We start from the raw sequence: 18643 nt of genomic DNA, 5'->3' as shown, positions 1-18643 counted from the left end.
CTTTTTCCCTACAGAACTTGCCCGGCTTATCTCCCATTTACTTTTTTATTTTTAACAGCCAATTTTTGTTGTCTTCTCTGAGTGAAAGCACAAGCCAGTGCCTGGCACGGCTCCTGCTCAGTCTCAGCAAGCTTTGGGCTCCAAAAACCCAGATTTTATTTTACTTGACTGAATATCGGTCAAGTATGTCTGCACTAGAAAAGCCTGGAGGCAAGGCATATGGGTTTTAGAGCCCTAAAAAAACCACTAACTTAAAATACAGGAAATAGACTTTCTCCGTAGCCTCGCTACCCACATGAAAGCATGAGCTAGTTTCTGCCATTCCAAACACAATCGGATTTTCCCAGTGTGCGAGCGCAACGCCTCATGCACTAGGATTTTCTGCGTGCTGACAAACTGCTACACACCGGTTCTACCTATGCGATACAGTCCACAGGTCTGCTGCACAAAAATAACAAAATAAAATAAATGAGCCGCATCAGCTGAGCCCTTGATGCCAAATGGCTCCGTTGTCTTTTGTCTTGCCTGCAAATGCCAGGCGCAGAAGGGACAGCAATGTATGCTGTGACAACGCGGCTCCTGGGCTAAGCCCTCCAGGGCAGAAAGAGGGTTCCGTGGGCAACAAAATAGCTGGTTTGGGGGTTTCCGATAACATTGCACAGTCTGGAGGGGTTGGGAGTAAAAACCTCCACAGCCCAGCTCAGCGCTGGTGCCCCGCAAGAGCTTCTGCAGCGCTGGGGCACTGGCACAGTTTCATGCTCAGATATTTTCAGGGCAGCAGAAGCAGCTGCTTCAGTTCCATCTCTGGGAGTTTGATTTGGGGAGGAGAGAGGTAGGGTGCAACCATGGATACATTTTTTGGAGGTGGGTGGAACCTACGTGTTTGTATCTCCTGTTAGCAGTGTGTCTAGACCTCCCATTCGGGCATCAGCTGGAAATGAGACATCCAGACAGAGACCGTGTTTATGGGATTGAGCTTTTTTGTTTGGTTGGTTTTGGTTTATTTTTTACTGTTACATACTGGCACTTGGCTGAGTCCAAAGTTCCAGCTTTCAACCTGCAGATGGTCTTTATAAAATAAATTAAAAAATAATAAAAAAAAAAAAAAAAAAGAATGGATGAGGAATTACAACTGCTCCCTGCTCAACACTGTTGTTTGAAAGGGCCTGGCCTCTCTTCATAAGCATGAGGCTTTGCAGGTTCTTGAACATACTTGATACATCCAGCATTTTCTGAGACGCACATTAAAAAAAAAAAAATTGGGTTATGTAAAACACTTCAGTTTTCAGTCCCCTTGATGCATATGTGCCAGCCACAAAAGCAAAGTCCCGTGGTTGTTTTCACGGGTTGCCAAAGCGCTTTAAGTTCAGACAGCATTTTTTACTGTATATTGCCTCCATTTCAATCTTGCATAACTCACTAGGAACAAAAGTATCAAATTTCTTCTGAACATTTCCATTTTAAAGATGACCAGCGTTAAATAGATGCACTCCTGCTGCCTACAAACTAGAAATCAATGATAAATAAAATATTTTAATAGCATTCAGCCGACATGCTTAAAGTTTTATTGGTTTCCTCCCTACAGAAGTGATTCCAACTTCTGGACGAGGGAGACAGCAATATGGTTAACTGAAGCCCACCGTGCTTCAAAAGAGTAACAGCCCCAGGGGGAAAGTTGTGCATAATTTCGTGATGACAAGCGGTAAAGTCACATTACTTGGTTTCTATTAGAGGTACACAGCCTGGGACTGAGACAACAATACCTAAATGAGAAAGGATCTGGAGAAAACCATGAGAAATTATGGGAAATAAAACTGGTGAGGAATTTAGCTGAGTATATCTAGAGAAAATATTTGTTTACAGGTGGGAAGCAGATTTTCATAAGACCTATGAGGTCTGAAGAGAGATTTTATAGCTCAGTTTTAGATTTGGGACTATAATTAGCAGCTGTCAAGTCTAAGGTTGGTCTTCCCTGATTTAAGGATGAGGCCAAAGCAGCCCAAAGGTCTTCACAGCCTGACAGCCAAGTTCTGCCACAGGAAGGCAGCCAGCAGTTGCCTATTTTTGACTATTCACTGCTCTCCCAAAGAAACCATCAGGCGAGTGCAGGTCTCCTCCCTGCGGTTCATACTTCAGGCTTTCCTGGCATGGGCTGGTGCGTAACCTCAGGGATCCCAGGGTACTGCCCCACTCCGATAAAAATAAATCCTCTGGTCCCATTCCTTTCAACTTAAAGTTCCCAATAAAAAAATCTCAGACTCTCAGAGCAGCTGCTTCGTCTTCTTGATCCAGTGAACGGAAAGAAATGGTTTTAGGGAGAAGAATGGCAGGAATGCACCAACTGGCTTGGGTTTCAGGAGGACGGGGCAAAGCTGCTTGCGGTTTGTTAAGAGAGCCTTTGGCTACAGTCATCCCAAAGCCCTTTTCTGTTCCGGCCACTGAGATACTGTGCCTGGATGTTGAGTAAGCAGGAAGCCAAAAAAAAGAGCATCTGCAGACAGCGTCCTCTCTGCCCCAAAACACTGTGTGCCGCAGTTCGCTGATGGGAATCACACAAAACAGGGGTGTTTCTTCTCTTCGAACAGGCTGTGATATATACACAATATTTCCTCTTTGCACAGCTCCTAGGTTTTAATAGCTTTTGCTTCTAAACCTTTCAAGGATCATCTGTCACCAAATGCACCCACTCAGCTGCCATTTTCCAAACTAAAAACATATTTGAAAGCTCTCTATTCTGCAAACATGTCCCCGGGATCGCCAATCAAAGCTCAGGTAGCAAGCAGGATCGCTGACAGGCAAATGTCACCTTGCTGTATCCAGCCAGAACAGCGCGGGTGAAGAAGCTGGAGAGGCATCACTGAGTACATACATAAACATTTTCCTCCTCCTGGAAGCATTTTTTTTTCCCTGCCTAATCCACTCCAATGCCAATCCTTACCCTTTTCCCAGAGTATCTACAGGAGCAGATCAGCCTGTGGTAGAAAGTTGAACCGCTTGGATTTTGTGATGCGCTCTGCTGGTCGGGGCTTTGTGCAGATTTGGGAAGGTGTGTGACCCACGGGACTCTACCTGCCGATGGCACACAGCCGGTTGCAAAGCTGAATGCGTTCCCCACGCGCATATTCACAGCAACACCTTTACAATGTGAAGGAGAGACTAAAAATACAGGAAGATCTAGAGGAAAGCAGCACGTACATGAGCTGAACTCTTGCAAAAAGCATGCTATAACCAACTCAAGTTGCAGTTCACCCTGGAGAGTCACCACGTCTCATCCATGCCACGCCCCCCCCCCCCCCCCCCCATTCCACCCAAAATTCACGCCAGTCCCTGAGGTAGAGGAAGGAGTGCCACCTACTGAAACATGAACACATCCGACTCCTCCCTAGGGCACAGTTGGCCGTTCTTTTTGCCTTTTGCCCCAAACAGAGTGCCTCTGGTAGCTCCTTCCGGGGCCACAGTGCCATACAGATTTGCAGGGAGCAGCTGGAAAACAATTCAGCCCCCAAGGATAGGGATGAGGATGGAACTACTATGTCAAAGCAGCCTCACCAAGACCAAAGAGCAGGAATTGGTAGTATTTGGGGACTGCTTCAGCCCCATTTATCTCTGAAAATAAGTCCTTTTTGTCTCATGACATTGGACATTCCCTCTTATTTTGGTCCTTTCTGAAGCCTCTAAAATTGAAGCTGAAACCTGTTTGTTCCTCACCAATGAAGGGATGGAGATATCCAGGGTTAGGCACTCTTGCAGTGAGTGCTGTCTTTTAAATCCCATTGATTCCCAAGTGCTGAAACTCAAATCAACATCTCAACTGGATTATCTCAAGGATTTTCCTTCAGTATGTAGATTCTTTCCATTATCAGTAACACTGAGAAGTAGCTCTTGTAAAGAGCATCCAATTGCTTCGGCCTGCCATGGAAAATCCTCCCAGGATGAGGATCATTTGGAGTAGAGTGCAGGAGAAAAAAAATACCCCGAGACCTATTAATGTTACCCAAAAAATGCTCACTGCAGAGACAAGAAAAAAAATAATAGTGTGCTGTACTGCAATTGGTAATATGCTTAGCTTTTTATATCACATTAGGGGCATACATAATAACACAAAAATGAATGTTTGTGTCATGCAAGGCAAAAGGATAAGAAATTATGAGTGTGTAATAGCACAGAATTATCCACGTAACGTGGTGGTTTCAAGCCCTCCTCCCCTCACATGCACAGATTCATGTGCCAGAATCAGATTCAAGATTCAAGTTTTCTGTTCTCCTTCGTGGGTCCTTTGCCCAGAAAAATAGATGGCATGAAGGACCTAACGCACTGGCAAGGTAAGAGATAACCCTCCCCTCATCATTTTTCCAGGCTGGAGGAAACCCTGTATCTGCGGGTCCTGCTGGGTGGGCTGCAGAGCTTAAACAGTAGAACAGTTATCAGTCGTCTGTCTGGGAGGAACAGGAGTTTTACATAAAAATGGCACAATAAATTATTCTCGATATCCAGAAGTTGAATACACATGCAACAAGCCCTTCAAAGCTTTTTTCTTCCATTAGAGCAACCAAAACAGTCCCTCTGACTTCTTTTCCCCACTAACAAAGCCCTATTCACACCAGCCCTGCCTATGTGCCTACAGAAACCACAGATCCTCTGCCCTCCAAAAAGCATCTGACACACTTGAGTTGAAAGATGTCTTTCTAAGCCAGGCTTTTTCTCCTATGATCACATGGAAAGTTGAATTTTCACCAGTTCACCCCATCAGATGGTGGCATGCGGTGGCAGTGGGTCTCCGCATCCCATTGCTTCAGTGCTGGTTCAGCTGCTCATGAGTCCCTATGGGGTAGGAGGGGATGCTACAGCCTTCCTGGTAGCACCTTCTCATATTCTCAGCCTAAATGAAATCTTTGAGGCTGGGCTTTCTCCAGGAAAGAGTAAACACATTTTCTTGCGCCCCTAGATAGGAGCTGCAAATAGCAGCAGATTTCCAGGCAGGTCAGGCGTGGGAACCACCATCCCTGACCCCAATTCCTCCTGTCCATACACACCTCGGGTGATTGGTTGATTTTTTTCCCACCTGCTAGAAAGGGCTGGACTGCCTGGCAAGGTCAGACATGAGCAGAGCTTAGACACATCTTCCTGTGGGCTGGATTAAGCCAGACACAGCTTCAAAATGATTCAGCTGCCTTAAGAAGTCTCTTTAGGCTCATGTTAAGCAGCAACTTGTTCTGAAAACTGCCAGCATAAATACTTAGTGCTGTTTTGCAGTTACTACAATTAGACCCTGACTATGCCCCTGCTTTTCTCAGCAGTCCCAGGGCACTGACTGTATAGAGCAAAAGCAGCATTTAGACAAGGAGAGCCATGGAAATGTAGTTTTCTTTTGCTTTCAGCCTTAAGCTACTGGCAAATGAACCCAGGGACCAATTAAACTAAACGTAAGGATGCAGATCTAGTCTTGGAACCATCAGATACAGGATATAATGGAGGTGAAGTTTGTAGAAAACATCAACTCAGTTGATGTAGTTGGAAAAACAGATTAATTCTGGCTCTCATGCACATATCCATGAGATTGGAAGAAGCTGAAATGTTAGAAGGAAGGTGGGAGCCATGTGTTGGATTTGAGGCCTCTGATTTTCATGGAGATACAGCTGGGATAGCCAGGCCAGCTTCCTTGCACTTCTCGTCAACCAGAGTTTAACCGCTCAGGACAGCCTGTGCTCAGCGACTCTTTTCACTATTCAAACATATGTTCCTCCTCCCGCTGTATGATATCTCAGTGTCACGGTGAAGGGGTGCGAGAGCTCGGCGACTCATCCGTCACCCAGCCCCACACACCAAACAGCATGGGGTTTCTGCCCAAGGATGAAAACAACCCAGCCTGATCACGCAACAGGGACAACATCCTAATGCCAAAAAGCTCTGCAATTCATTCAGTCATTGAACGATCAACACGCGCAGGCTACCAGAAGTTTCCCAAACCTCACTTTTCAGAGGCAAGACCCTTACAAAGCCATTGACACAGCCAGAAACCCTACAGCTGCCTAGCATATGCTGCGTGTCACCTTTGTATTGCGTTGCTTAGGAAAGGCACTTGGGCAAAATATGGATCTGACCTTCCTATGTTACACGGTCCAGGCAATCAGGAACTCAACAGGGTGTCAGGACATCTGGGGGTCAAATCCCAGCTTTCTGCCTTTGTTTCTGACTTCATCTGCTCCTACTAACCTTTTCCGTGTCAGATCATCTCTTTGTTTGTCTTTATGTGGGACTCTAACTAGCAACAGCAGCTTCTAGGGGCACATTTTGGAGTAGTGATTCTTGCATTGGTATTCAGCAGTACACTGGTAAAAACTTGTGTTGACCAAAAGTGAGGTTTGTCTTGTGAGCCAGCCTGCAATTCTTCATGGTATACTTTTAAAACGCTACACAAACACAGCTAAATTCATCAGCTGTTACCATGCAGTTACATCTTTTCCTCTCTCCAACCTCCGTTGCCTTCCGCAACTTGCTGATTTTTTTAGTCATGATTCTCTGGTTGCAAGAGGTGGAAAGCAAAGTACTCAGGAAAGTATGAACAGCAAGAGACTTGTTTTTCCCCCCAAGTTATTTTAATCGATAGCAGCTCATTTCTACGGCCTGATTTTGAAGCTGCTTGATGCCATTTCTTAACTTCCCAGGCTTAATGGTAGCAAACCACTTGCCAGCCCCGAGCATTTGCAATTCCAGGTGCTCCCTCTCGTCACCCTTTTGGACCCTGCAGTGTTTCTTATCTCTCCTTGCCAGTAATGCACCACTCACCTACCATAATTGCCTTGGTCTGTTGGGCTGAGTTATCCAACCTTCAAAACAATTCATTTATATTTGAAATGGGATTAGAAATAAATACATATTCCATGACCACCAATATGAAAATAACCAGTGCATTACGATTATTTTATGAATGCATTGTGAACAAGTGTACCGTCTCTTTATGTAATCAAATTAATTCCTCTGCTTATTAAAAATTATTATTTGAATGTTTAGGTATTTATAACAATAAGCACAAAGCATAGATTTTAAGCCTGTGTTTTACATGACTGGACAACAGACTGGTGTTTCTTAAAGATAAATGTAAGTTGCACTGAAAGTTGCCTTCATTTTCAGAAACAGATTTGTGCTAGAATTTATTCTGAAGTCTTTTTCTGACATCTGCATGCCCTGAGCAACTAGAAAAATTTTACTGAAGTACAGTCTTTAAGTATCTAAAAACGTTTATGTCCACAGTTCAGCAAACTCTTCCCTGCAGAAAACATTCCCAGAAAAGGTTTGTACTCAAAGTTGATCCCTGTGATCATTTAAGGCTCAGAATAAAGGCTCTGTCCCACAGAGGACCCGGCTCGTTAAGGTACGAAGGAAATATCCATGAATCATCCAGGCACGATCTGCAAACAGGGGCTCACATCGGGTGTCACAAAGGTTTTACATCGCTCCACTGACTTCTACAACTATTTCTTATTTATGCTTGGGGAAACTTCATCAGGTTGGGCTCTCCAAGTGCATAAAAATGTTTATGCTTGCAGTTTTCTCTTTGTCAGTGTTTGCTCGAACTGATTGCTCTACTCATCAGAGCATTAGCGGCCAGTGTTCGCCCGATTTCCTAAACATTACCGACATCTTTCAACTGACTGCCCTGCTGCCTTGGGTGAATCAGGGGATGGGCGGCACTTTTATTCTCGCCTTTGCACAATTTCTACTTCAAATCAGCAGCTAAACCCCGGGTAAGGTGCAGGCCTCCCTCCTCACTCTCACTGCACCACCACTACCCCATCTTGGAGGAGGAAGTGCAACCGCATCTCCTCACCAGCTGCGGGCAAGTCGGGCTGTGCAAACCTGGGGCTGTGGTGCCTTTTCTGACTCCAGCTCCATCTGCAGCTGGTTTGCTCTGACCCTGACTCCTCTCTGTTGCATAGTATTAAAACATGCATTGAAACATGCTGTGAAGGTTCACCTACGCAACTCTTCTCCAGCATAAAACATGTTGAGAAGGTTCACCTATGCCACTCTTCTCCACTATAAAACATGCTGAGAAGGTTTGCCCCTGCACATCTTCCCCACCACCTCCTAATCTTTGATCTGGGTGGAGAACAGCACAATTTTCACTGCTGGGGAATTACGATACCGACTCATGGGAGCTTCCTCAAACCTAGAAGGAAAAATCCTTTGGAAGTGATGATGCTGCGAAGGCAACATGCACTTTGGGTCTGCTTCTCTGTGCTCTAGAAAGAAAGATTTCTAGGTTGATATTGACCTTTTATAGGCTACATCTCTGCAAGAACTATTTCTGTTGAGGCTTTATCATCTATATTTTTACTTCAGCAGCTTGGCCCAAACAACAGGGCAATTTCTTCATACCCATATTTATGCAATCTGTATACGCAACACTTAGTGTATAAACTCATTTTCAAAGCATCTGACATGCTGTGAAAGGGTCTCGTGTTGTTAGAATGGAAGGATCAATACTGGTACGCAGCATAAAAATCTTCATTGTGACAGACAGGAAGGCAACATATTTTATACTTCTGCTCCCTGGAACAAGAGTACAACTTCACAACCCGCTTCACAAATCCCCCCTGCTCCTTTACAGATACACAAACATCGTTTGTTTGGGTTTTTTTAAACCCACTCTTTTCCTTTTTCTTTTTTGCTTAAAAGCCACGAGTATCAGCAAAACAACTGTTTTCAGATCATGATTTGGGCATGACGTAGCATGAAGCACCATGTGCCACCTCCCAGCGCGGTGGGTGTTTGGCCCCGCTCTGTTCCCTTACATGGCCTGCAGCTCTGGCAGGCACAGCATTCTCCACATTCTTTATTTTCCTCTGCGTTTTAATTCTCATTTCTTTTAGGAGGAGAAAACACAAAACACAAGGAGTAATGCTGCCCTCTACTGCCCTGCTCTCCTGGCTTGAGGTGCATGGCTGCAAACCTTCACACCAAATACTTGTTGAACCAACACCACGACAAAAAAACAACAAAACGTTAAAAAAGCCCACCCAAAACAAAACAAAACCCCCCAAAACACTCAATCAAAAGGCAATATAGAAACAAAAATATGCATGCATTAAAAAAACAAAAGAGACCACAGGGGCCAAGAGTATTGCTCAAACTCAGCTTTAAGTTCCTACTGATGTATTAATATATTCTGTTTCTCAGCAATAGGGTAGGATTAATATTACAAGTGTTTCTCGAGTTAGCTACTACAACTCTGAAGCAATGAACGTGTGGCATATTAAGGGGCATATTTATAGAAAAGTGGGCATTTATAAAACCACAGTACTGTCTCTCTATATCACAGCCTTCTTTCTTCATAATACTCGGTTCACTTGATAAGCAAATTATTTCAAGATATAATAACTCTACCTGCAAGTCTCAGGAGACCAGACATCACATTTTATGTGGGTTTTCTTTACCACACCTGTATGTGTTCCCCCTAAAGAGACGCAAAAGATAGATTGATTTGTGGAAAGTTTGAATCAATTATTTGATTCAGTAATAGACATTAAATCATTGATTCGCACCAATTCCTGGCTGCTGGCTCAACACCCGGTACATGCTGCCACTACCATAACATGCAAACAACTCCAAGCACGCACATAAAAGTCAGGACACATAAACCTAAAAATCTCTGTCTTTTAGTATTAATGACCAATTGAATGACCAATCTGGAAAAGGAAGACATTTCATTTTTGCTATATACCACAATTGTGTATTTAGTCTCATTTCTTTAGATTTTAAATTATTCCATTTTCAGGAGTCTCAATCTTTTTACTTTCCTTTTATATTTCCTCATAAACTCTCAGAAAAGTCAGTTAAATTAAAATAGCTCATGCTAATACCACCATACACATACACATATATCACTGCAATTGCAATTAATCCACAACCTCAAAAAACCACAAACTTCCCAACTCTTCAGTCGTACAGATAAAGTTAAGCTTTGCAAGCAAGCTCTTATTTAAAAAACATTAATGTAATTTCCAGATGGAATTGGTATTGATTGGGCAGCAGAACAGCAGATGCTAAGCATAGAAGTCTAAATTATGGGGAAAGAATCAATACAGGAGCCCCACTAGAATAGAAGATTTAAATAGGTTTTTTTTTCCCCTCAGGCTCCTATATATTTTTGTAGAGGACACTCAGGAGATGGGGTAAATAGTGTTTTTAAAAGGTAAATCAAACCCAAACAGTTTAGGAGATTCAGGGAAATAAATTTATCCTCAGGCTGAAATGGTACAGTACCCAGTTCTTTGGTGGCGAAGCAAGGTCAGCCCAGGGTCTAGCTGAGAATAAGTTAAAGCGTGTCCCAGCCTACATTGTAGAGAGAGGTAAAACCTTTTATTAGCCCAGATAATGATCACAGAATCATAGAATCGTTAAGGTTGGAAAAGACCCTTAAGATCATCGAGTCCAACCATTAACCTATCACTGCCAAGTCCACCACTAAACCATGTCCTCAAGCACCACGTCTACCCATCTTTTAAATACCTCCAGGGATGGAGACTCAACTACTTCCCTGGGCAGCCTGTTCCAATGCCTGACTACCCTTTTGGTGAAGTTTTTCCTAATATCCAACCTAAACCCCCCCTGGCGCAGCTTGAGGCCATTTTCTCTCGCCCTATTGCTTGTTACTAGGGACAAGAGACCAACCCCCACCTCGCTACAACCTCCTTTCAGGTAGCTGTAGAGAGTGATAAGGTCTCCCCTCAACCTCCTCTTCTCCAGGCTAAACAACCCCATCTCCCTCAGCCGCTCCTCATAAGACTTGTTCTCTAGACCCTTCACCAACTTCGTTGCCCTTCTTTGGACACGCAAATGCTGGAAAATGGAGGAAGATGCTGGAAGAAAGAGGCATGATTTTGAGGCTAAGCCACAAAATATTATTTGCAATATCTATATGAAATAAGCCACAAAATATCTACCAGGAGATGAAATTGGAGATGTGAACCCTGTGTGTGATATTCAGCCTATGATTGAGCAAAATTCTCCAATCTGTGCTCCTTCGAAGGCATAAGCAACAACCGACATGCCATAATCATTTCTTCTTCACAGGTTGCTACAGCCTGAGCTGGATTTGAAATCTCAGGGAGCGTTAAAGCATCTCCATGAACCCGCATGGACAAGAACTGCGCCACACATCTCCACTTTGCAACACAACCCTCTTCTCGAATAATGTTCTTATGCATTCATTGGTGGAAACCAGTCCATTTCTCACCCGTGGCGGCTTCTCTTACTTTTATTAAGAGCCATTATTTGCAATTACTCCAAATATGCAACTAACATCTGCATATCGATGCAACCTATTAAAACGTTTCACCAAAACCATTAGAGCTGAAGCAGGTTTTGAGATTTTCAGTGGAGAATTCACTTCACTTGGGTAATTCCTTGATGAGAGGGAAAGCTCAGAGCAGAGGTAAATACCAAGCCTTTCCATTTCATTTTGGGAAATCAAAAGCATTTCTTAAATTTCTCTCTCATTAACCCATTTTAACAGGGTTCTTCCAATTCCATAACAAACTGCATCCATTTAAATTCAATAGTAACTAAGAATTACCTTCACAGCAAAAAGCAATGCTTATTAACAAAACAAGAGCAGGAGGAAAACGGGAATCCTCTGAGAGATTTTCCTTTAGACCCAAACAGACTTACTGAAACGTCCTTCAAGGAACCAGGACAGCAGATGCCTCCTCATGTAAATAAGGAGTCCAGACAGTTTTCAGCACAATGCCTTTAGGGAAAATAAAAACCATACGAAAGGAGAACCAAATCTGAATATATCCACTTATATTAATAAGTACGAAGAATCAGAGAGGGTGTATTTCCATATGAAGGCCTATAGTGTAAATCAATTATCTGTCTACAATGCAACCAGTTCCAACTTTCTGGAAAAAAAGACCTGTTTTCCTGAGGCTAGGTATTATTCATCCACCGGAGAGAGTAATGCAGACAGAGCATTTGGACAATGACCATTTCTAGTCCTAAAATCTCCATTGATGCTAATTAGTTGAACTCAGAGCTTCGGATTAATGCAATATTTTTCCTTTGTAACTACTAAATACTTTTTTCTTTTTACTGGAAAAGCCTTTTACTGTATATTCAGATTTTACTGCCCACTGAATGGCAAGTTACGTGTTTGCAAAACTAGACCTCCAATTTGTACATCATTATTAGGACTTCTTCCATGATGCTAATGGGTTTAAAAAAATGTATACTTGATATTTTTTCTCTCTCTCTGTACCTCTTCAGCAACACATAGGAAAGAAATGGTAGAAATGTGCAGAGACTGGAGCAGAGTGTCTAGAGGATAACTTCTTGCATTGTGTTACTAACAGTTTTCAGAAACATCTTCAAGTTCTTGCAGAGAGCAGATTAAAGCTTTAAAAAATGTACCTGCTTCCCCCCTGAAGGAAAGAAGGGCCATTTGATAAATGACGTCGTTTAACCCATATTTTTTAACTATAGCTTTAGTTTATTCCTATTTATTTTTAGCTCATTTCTGTTCCTAAAAAACACAAAGCAGCCTAAAACATGAATTAATTACAGCTCCTGCTAGCTGCATGGGTTAATTAACATAATTACTCATTCATATCCTGGTCAGCTTGCTGAATTCATGTACTGTATTTCCAGCTTGAATAATTTAACAGGTATTAATTATTTATACCTTATAGCTCTTTCAAAGGAGTTGTTCGGAGCCAATGCCAGTTATTAGACTTGGCAGACAAAGCCAAGCACTGCCCCACAAGGGCCAGCTCCACTGTCGTGCTTGCTTTATCCCGAGGTTTACAGAAGGGAAATGGGAAGGGTTGCATTTAGCCACCAAAATGCATCATGCATTAAATCTTCCTACGTCCAGCATTTGATTTATAGACGATGCCAGTGAGTTCAAAGGAAAGTGAAAAAATGCATCTCCTTGCTAAGCACCTTTTTCTTTTGGCTAGTCAATATAATACATTTTAAGGGGCAAGATTGCAAGCAGGCAGACATCCCTCGCCCGTGATCTTTGCAATCATTTTCTCTTCCAGTAATCAAAGTGCTGGTTTCTAGCTAGGGAAAGATCACATAGCCACAAAATGGTCATCAGAACATCCAAAAAAGGCAGGGTCTATTGAACATCACCCATCCACAGCTTTATCTGTGCCTGTCCCACCGGCTGCCCTCTGCAAGCTGCCAAAAAAGCCAGAGTGATCTCCTCCTGCTAGGAAGAACCTCTTCACCTTCCTCCTTTGCTTCAGTGGGGGCCTCAATGAAGAACTGGCTCCATGCAAACCCGGAGGATGAAGTTATGACCAGTGTGTAAGCAGAAAACAACTAAGTGGAAAAATAATGACTAGAGACCAATAACAACATGTATTTATTGGTGGCTCAGGCTGAACTGCTTTTCAGAGTGCTAATATCCCCCCTGTGGGAGAGTATACTGAGCAGTTGGAGATGGTGTTGAAGAAGGCAAGCAAATACCAGACAGCTGAAAAAAAATAAATATCTTTATCAAGGACAGAAAGGGCTTGATTTGTTTAGCTTATGAGGAAAAAAAAAAGATTAAGTTTAATTACATTATATAGACACTATAATGTAGATGAAGAGTTCAGTATTAAATGGTGTTTTTGAGTAGCAGGGAAAGGCATTACAAGAACTGGAAGACAAGTAAATTCAAATGAAAAATGAGGCACCTATTTTGAACACAAAGGGCAAATAACCATGAGAACAAAGTCCCTAGCAAAGAGGTAGATCACATACATCTCCACCTGCAACTTGAGGTTAGCAGTGCCACCTCAGCCACCTTCTCCTCTGCTCTGCCAGTGAGCTCCGACATGCCCATCACAACCCCAGCTGAGCAGATTTATGTTATAAAAGCTCCATACCAGCCAGCTTTTTTCCTGCCCAAACATATTTATTCACAAATCTTCCCTCTCGCTCTCCATCTCGAGGTTGCTCACTGCCGTTGCTGGTGTGCAGGACGTAGCAGCTATCCAATGTCCCCTCCATTTACAGCTGCTGCAAAGAGCCATGCCGACGGGAAAATATTTTGCATGGCCCAGCCATGTGTGCCAGCACACAGGAGACGCTTCTCCTCACCTCACAGTTATTTTTGGGGGTTTGGCAGCTTTCACCCAGGAATTCTTCCCCAAGGTTTAAACGATAAAAATACCAGTGTCCAAACAGTGAAGCCTTTCAGCCTCCCCTGGTCCTGCCAGGCCAGTGCAACCTCTGGTTGCATCTGCGGAGCTCCTCGGCGGGTGGTGTGGTTACCCAGATGTACCTGAGGGCACTGCTGGCTATGTACTTTACCTTATTCAAACCATCTGTTTAAAGATTTCTGGTCTATGAATCCTTTTACGAGAGCAGAGGGTGGGGAGGCAGACCTGAAAGCGTTTTTTCATTCCTGGGAAAGCTTGGGGTCTGTGCAGCCCTCCAGCTTTTCCCTCTGCAGCGACCTCCCTCCATTCCCTAACAACTGAAGCATCATATTTTTTGATCGTTTTTAACCACTTCCCAGCATTAAGCTAAGGGTTGTCCTCTGCATTTTGCCTCCTTCACCAGGATCTCAAGGGATGCGTAACCTTAAGTCAATGCTACAAGACATGGGTCTATCATTGCCTTAATCATAAAACATTTCCTATCACGTGGAAGATAATGCTGAAATAATCCATATGTTTAATGTCCAGCAATAAAGGACTGCCCGGTAACCTCAGCTGGTGTTTCAAAATGCTCCCATTCGCTACCACTGTGTGGTGGGTACCCAGAGCCTCACGCAGCCTCTCCCCATCAGTCACTTCTGCACACGCATGGAGAAAGGGGTTGGTCACAGCACCCACATCACCCAGCCCCTCTCCCCCTCCGCAAGACAACTGTCACCCCCACCCCACTGGATTAAATAACCACGGCAGCAGGGGACGTGCTGGAAAACCAGGCATTTTGGGATCACCATCAACCTTGGGATGTGATTTATGACTGAAGGGAGATAACCTGTTATGGTTTTAACATTCTGCATTACCCTAGGCTGATCCTGTTCAGCAGTGTTACATCCCTTATTGGAGATGTTAAGCCAGCACTAAGAATACAACCCATCCCAGCAGCCCCTAATGTATGTGATGCCCTCGTCCTCCACAGCGACCGAAGACCGTGGATAACTCAGCTACACTTCATACCTGGTGCTTATGAGTATTGCTGCTTATCATGTGCTTATACCTGCTCTTTTCTCCCATGTCTCCTTTCCCTCCTGTAAGACTTTGTGGCCAGTAAGGAGCTGGCATAGCATCCATCTATTCAATCCCAGCCTTAAACCTGATTTAAATTAATGCTCTGTCCAGACCCAATCCATCCCTGGTTCTCCTGCACAGTGGTACCAAACCCTTTTTTCCTTGTACTTTCCAACTACTTTGCCAAGCTCATCTGAGCTAAAAAGCAATAAAAAATTAGGGAGAGATTGGCTGTGCAAAAAACCCAGGACAAATAGCCCCGTTTTACCAGTCCTTTTACTATCAGGCCAGCATTTTCAGAGCTCAGAGTCCATTACAAGGTGCATCCATGTGCACTCAGGAGAGCTATCAATATAGAGAAGCATACGGTAACCATTTTCTTCCCACTGCACCATCATTTGAGACTCTCTGTCCATCTCCTGGCACTAAGCAGTCCCAGAAGTGAAACACAACTTTAGTTCCCTCATTTGCTTGCAAAGCCAGATCCTTATTATAGTGGGGCATATTGCAGTTGGAATGCAAAAGCTCCTGCTTAGCTACTAGTTTCAGCTCAGACTTAGTATTTTTACAACTAGAGATATGCTTCTGAAGCTCTTCACAATCTGAAATACTGTCCCTTTTCCACATATACTTCTGGTCACTGGGATTTTTTAGCTTAGGGGTTTTGCTCTCCTCTTTCTGTTTGTTAGTTGTGGCCGCGCAATAACTTGGAAGGGGTGTTATAATTTCATGAGGCCAGTAGCTGCAAATCTCCAAGCCCATAACATCCACGTGAACCCATGACCATTTAATTACCTGTTTAAAAAGCACATATACTTTGCAGTCTGCAAACACCCCCCTCTCATGTAACATCTCCCATCAGTGGCAGGCTGCCAGGTCCTTTCCCACAGCACTGTACAGCATCGCTCTCAGGCCAAACCAGTACCTTCACCTCCTCTCTGCTGGGGAAGGCAATGCAGGTCCACAGGAAATGCGGCTGGTGTTCACCTCCACCAAACACATCACATAAGCTATCCTGAATTTCTTCTTCTTGTCCTTCTCAAAAGGCAAATTCAGTGGACCCCCTGAGCAGGAACCAGTGGTACATCCTCCACACAGCGCTTGATCTTATTTTGGAGGTGTCAACAAGGCAGGTCTCAAACGAACTTGCATCATTTCTCATTTCAAGCCTGAATTTTCCTTCTGTGCTCTTAAATGAGAAGTACACTTCAAAAGAAAAATCCATGTTTAACCTCCTGTATGCTTTTATTGGTTAAAGATCAGTAAACTGTCATTTATTTTAGCATGCCAGGCCTGCTTTATCACACTGACAAACACAGTAATTACTTTATGCTGACTACATCTTTAAATGTATACAAGTGAAAACTGTATTTGTAAAGGCAAAAACGAGAGACCACCTGAAGGTTTTAAAGATCAGCCAGTAATAGGATGACATTTCACTTTTTCAGGAACATTTGTCTGTAATGAAAGCAACACGTAAGCGCATGAAATTGGGTTGTAATTATCCCATTATCATTGCATGGGTCTGAAGGCTAAACCAAGATAATGTCAACTGAAAATGTTTCCTCCACACCAGGAAATCATTACCTCAGTAGTTTCATTAGCAGAGTATTAGGCTCAAGCAGCTTCTGCTGCGAACAGGCACTCAGGCAACAGAAACAGCCTGAAACAGCAGCATCTCAGCTGCTCCTTCAAACCCTGTTACTTAAAATGGCCTCTTATGATACAGGTTGGGGAGAGAAATGCTTGTGATAGGACCACCAGAGAGAAGAGGAGCAGAAGAAATCACACAAGCTCACAGCCATCCTCATGTTCTCACCATGGCAGCTGCAAATAGCATACCTAAAGACCTATATAGCATGTGCTAGTATATATAGGAGCTATATATTTTATGTATATGGGTTAGCATGTAGGGGAGCTATACAGAATACACCAGCAGTAGCCCCCTCTCTAGAGCAATGAAGATGTCTTCAGCCACCCAGAGCCACCACAGCAAGAGAGCTGTAGCAATTCTGATGGTCTCCAGGTGAAAGACCACCTCTGCTTTTGGGACCAGGCACCTCAGGCTAAGCAGCAGTGTGTGAAAATAAAAGGAGAGAGAAAGGAGGGCTTCTGTAGAATAAAATTGAGTTGTTAGCACAGCTTTGCTGGGACACCACGGGCCAGAGAGAAAAGTCTTCTGCTCACCAACAGCACAGCCTTACTATAAACACTAGAATTGCCCAAATTCCACTTAATTCACATTAATGGAAGGGGTCAGGAAAAGTCACATAATTGGGACAGTAAACTCAATGGTCATAGCTTCCTTAGGAAGGCAAAGTATCATTATCGGGCAAGTCCCTGGATAAAAAAATGATCTTATGGGTCAGCATCTTAACAGAAAAAACACAGAGTGGGATGTGTTATGGACAGCCAAAATATTGGAAAACAGAGTGGATCAGGTCTTTATACCCTGGCTTTTCAAATTTAAAAAAAAAGGTGGGCCAAAGGGTCATTAAGTTTTCTCTGCCGATTATCTTTGGTGAGTTTTGAAATACTGAGAAAAACATTTTGGAGGGCCAGAGGAAAGCAAGCACTCCACAAAGATTTTTAGCAAGTAAATGTAATTGCACAGATAATTGTGTTGGCTTGACATCGATCCTGGACATCCTTTGGGATGTGCAATTCTCAATTTAATTGCTGAAGAAATTAAGGCAATATAACAAATACCAATCTATGTGGCTCTATAGAAGATAGATCTCATGGAATGTACTTAGCATGTTTTATTAAACCACCTGCAAGTTGGGTTGAAAAAGCATTTGCAGTGATGTAACATAATTAGGCTGCTGTAAACTGGCTGACTTATAAACTTGAGCTCATTGAGCATGTCTCCAGGTCCAGGGTTTTTAACTCAGTGGAGGGGACGTTAAAAGCAATGAGCTGCCGTAGGAAAGGCGCTCGGGAGAAGCGTGAGAACAGACGGCTAATCCGGCAAACAGCGAGGGCAGGATTTAACAGCAGGACCATGAAGTTAGAGAAATTCAGGCTTGAAATGTGGAACAAATATTTAAGGCAGAGCAATTAGGGCACTTAATCTTTCCAACAGTTTGCAAGGGACCGTGGTGCTTTCTCAGTCACCAGCAAATTTTTAAACCATGACTGGAATTTTTTTAATTTTTTTTTTTTAAGACAGAAACACACTAGTGAAAACAAAACCTCCGAAAAGGCTAACGGCCCATCTTCTGCAAATCAGGCTAGATGAGCACAGCGAGCCTCGCTGACCTTATAAGATACTCGCTTATGAAAGCTAAAGTAATTTTCATTCATTCTTCTGCCATCCGACATCTTTTCGGCACACTAAAAGGGCTCAAAAGTGGATATAAATGTAATTGTAAAGACTCTTTCTCTAAATCGAGGTTACGCGATGAATTTACAAATGCTGT

The 18643-nt window shown here is 43.3% G+C and overlaps 1 protein-coding gene across 1 annotated transcript in view; it reads right to left on the bottom strand.

The window, feature by feature from the left end:
• PRKG1 (protein kinase cGMP-dependent 1) overlaps positions 1-18643 on the bottom strand; it is a 513542-nt gene that overhangs the window by 479930 nt on the left and 14969 nt on the right. The window lies entirely within an intron of this gene.

The sequence above is a fragment of the Nipponia nippon genome, unplaced genomic scaffold (assembly GCF_047370975.1).
Source record: "Nipponia nippon isolate SJK-2023a ecotype South Korea unplaced genomic scaffold, ASM4737097v1 scaffold_3, whole genome shotgun sequence".
Taxonomy (NCBI): domain Eukaryota; kingdom Metazoa; phylum Chordata; class Aves; order Pelecaniformes; family Threskiornithidae; genus Nipponia; species Nipponia nippon.
The sequence above is the reverse complement of the archived record's forward strand: the minus strand, read 5'-3'. Positions and strand labels throughout refer to the sequence as shown.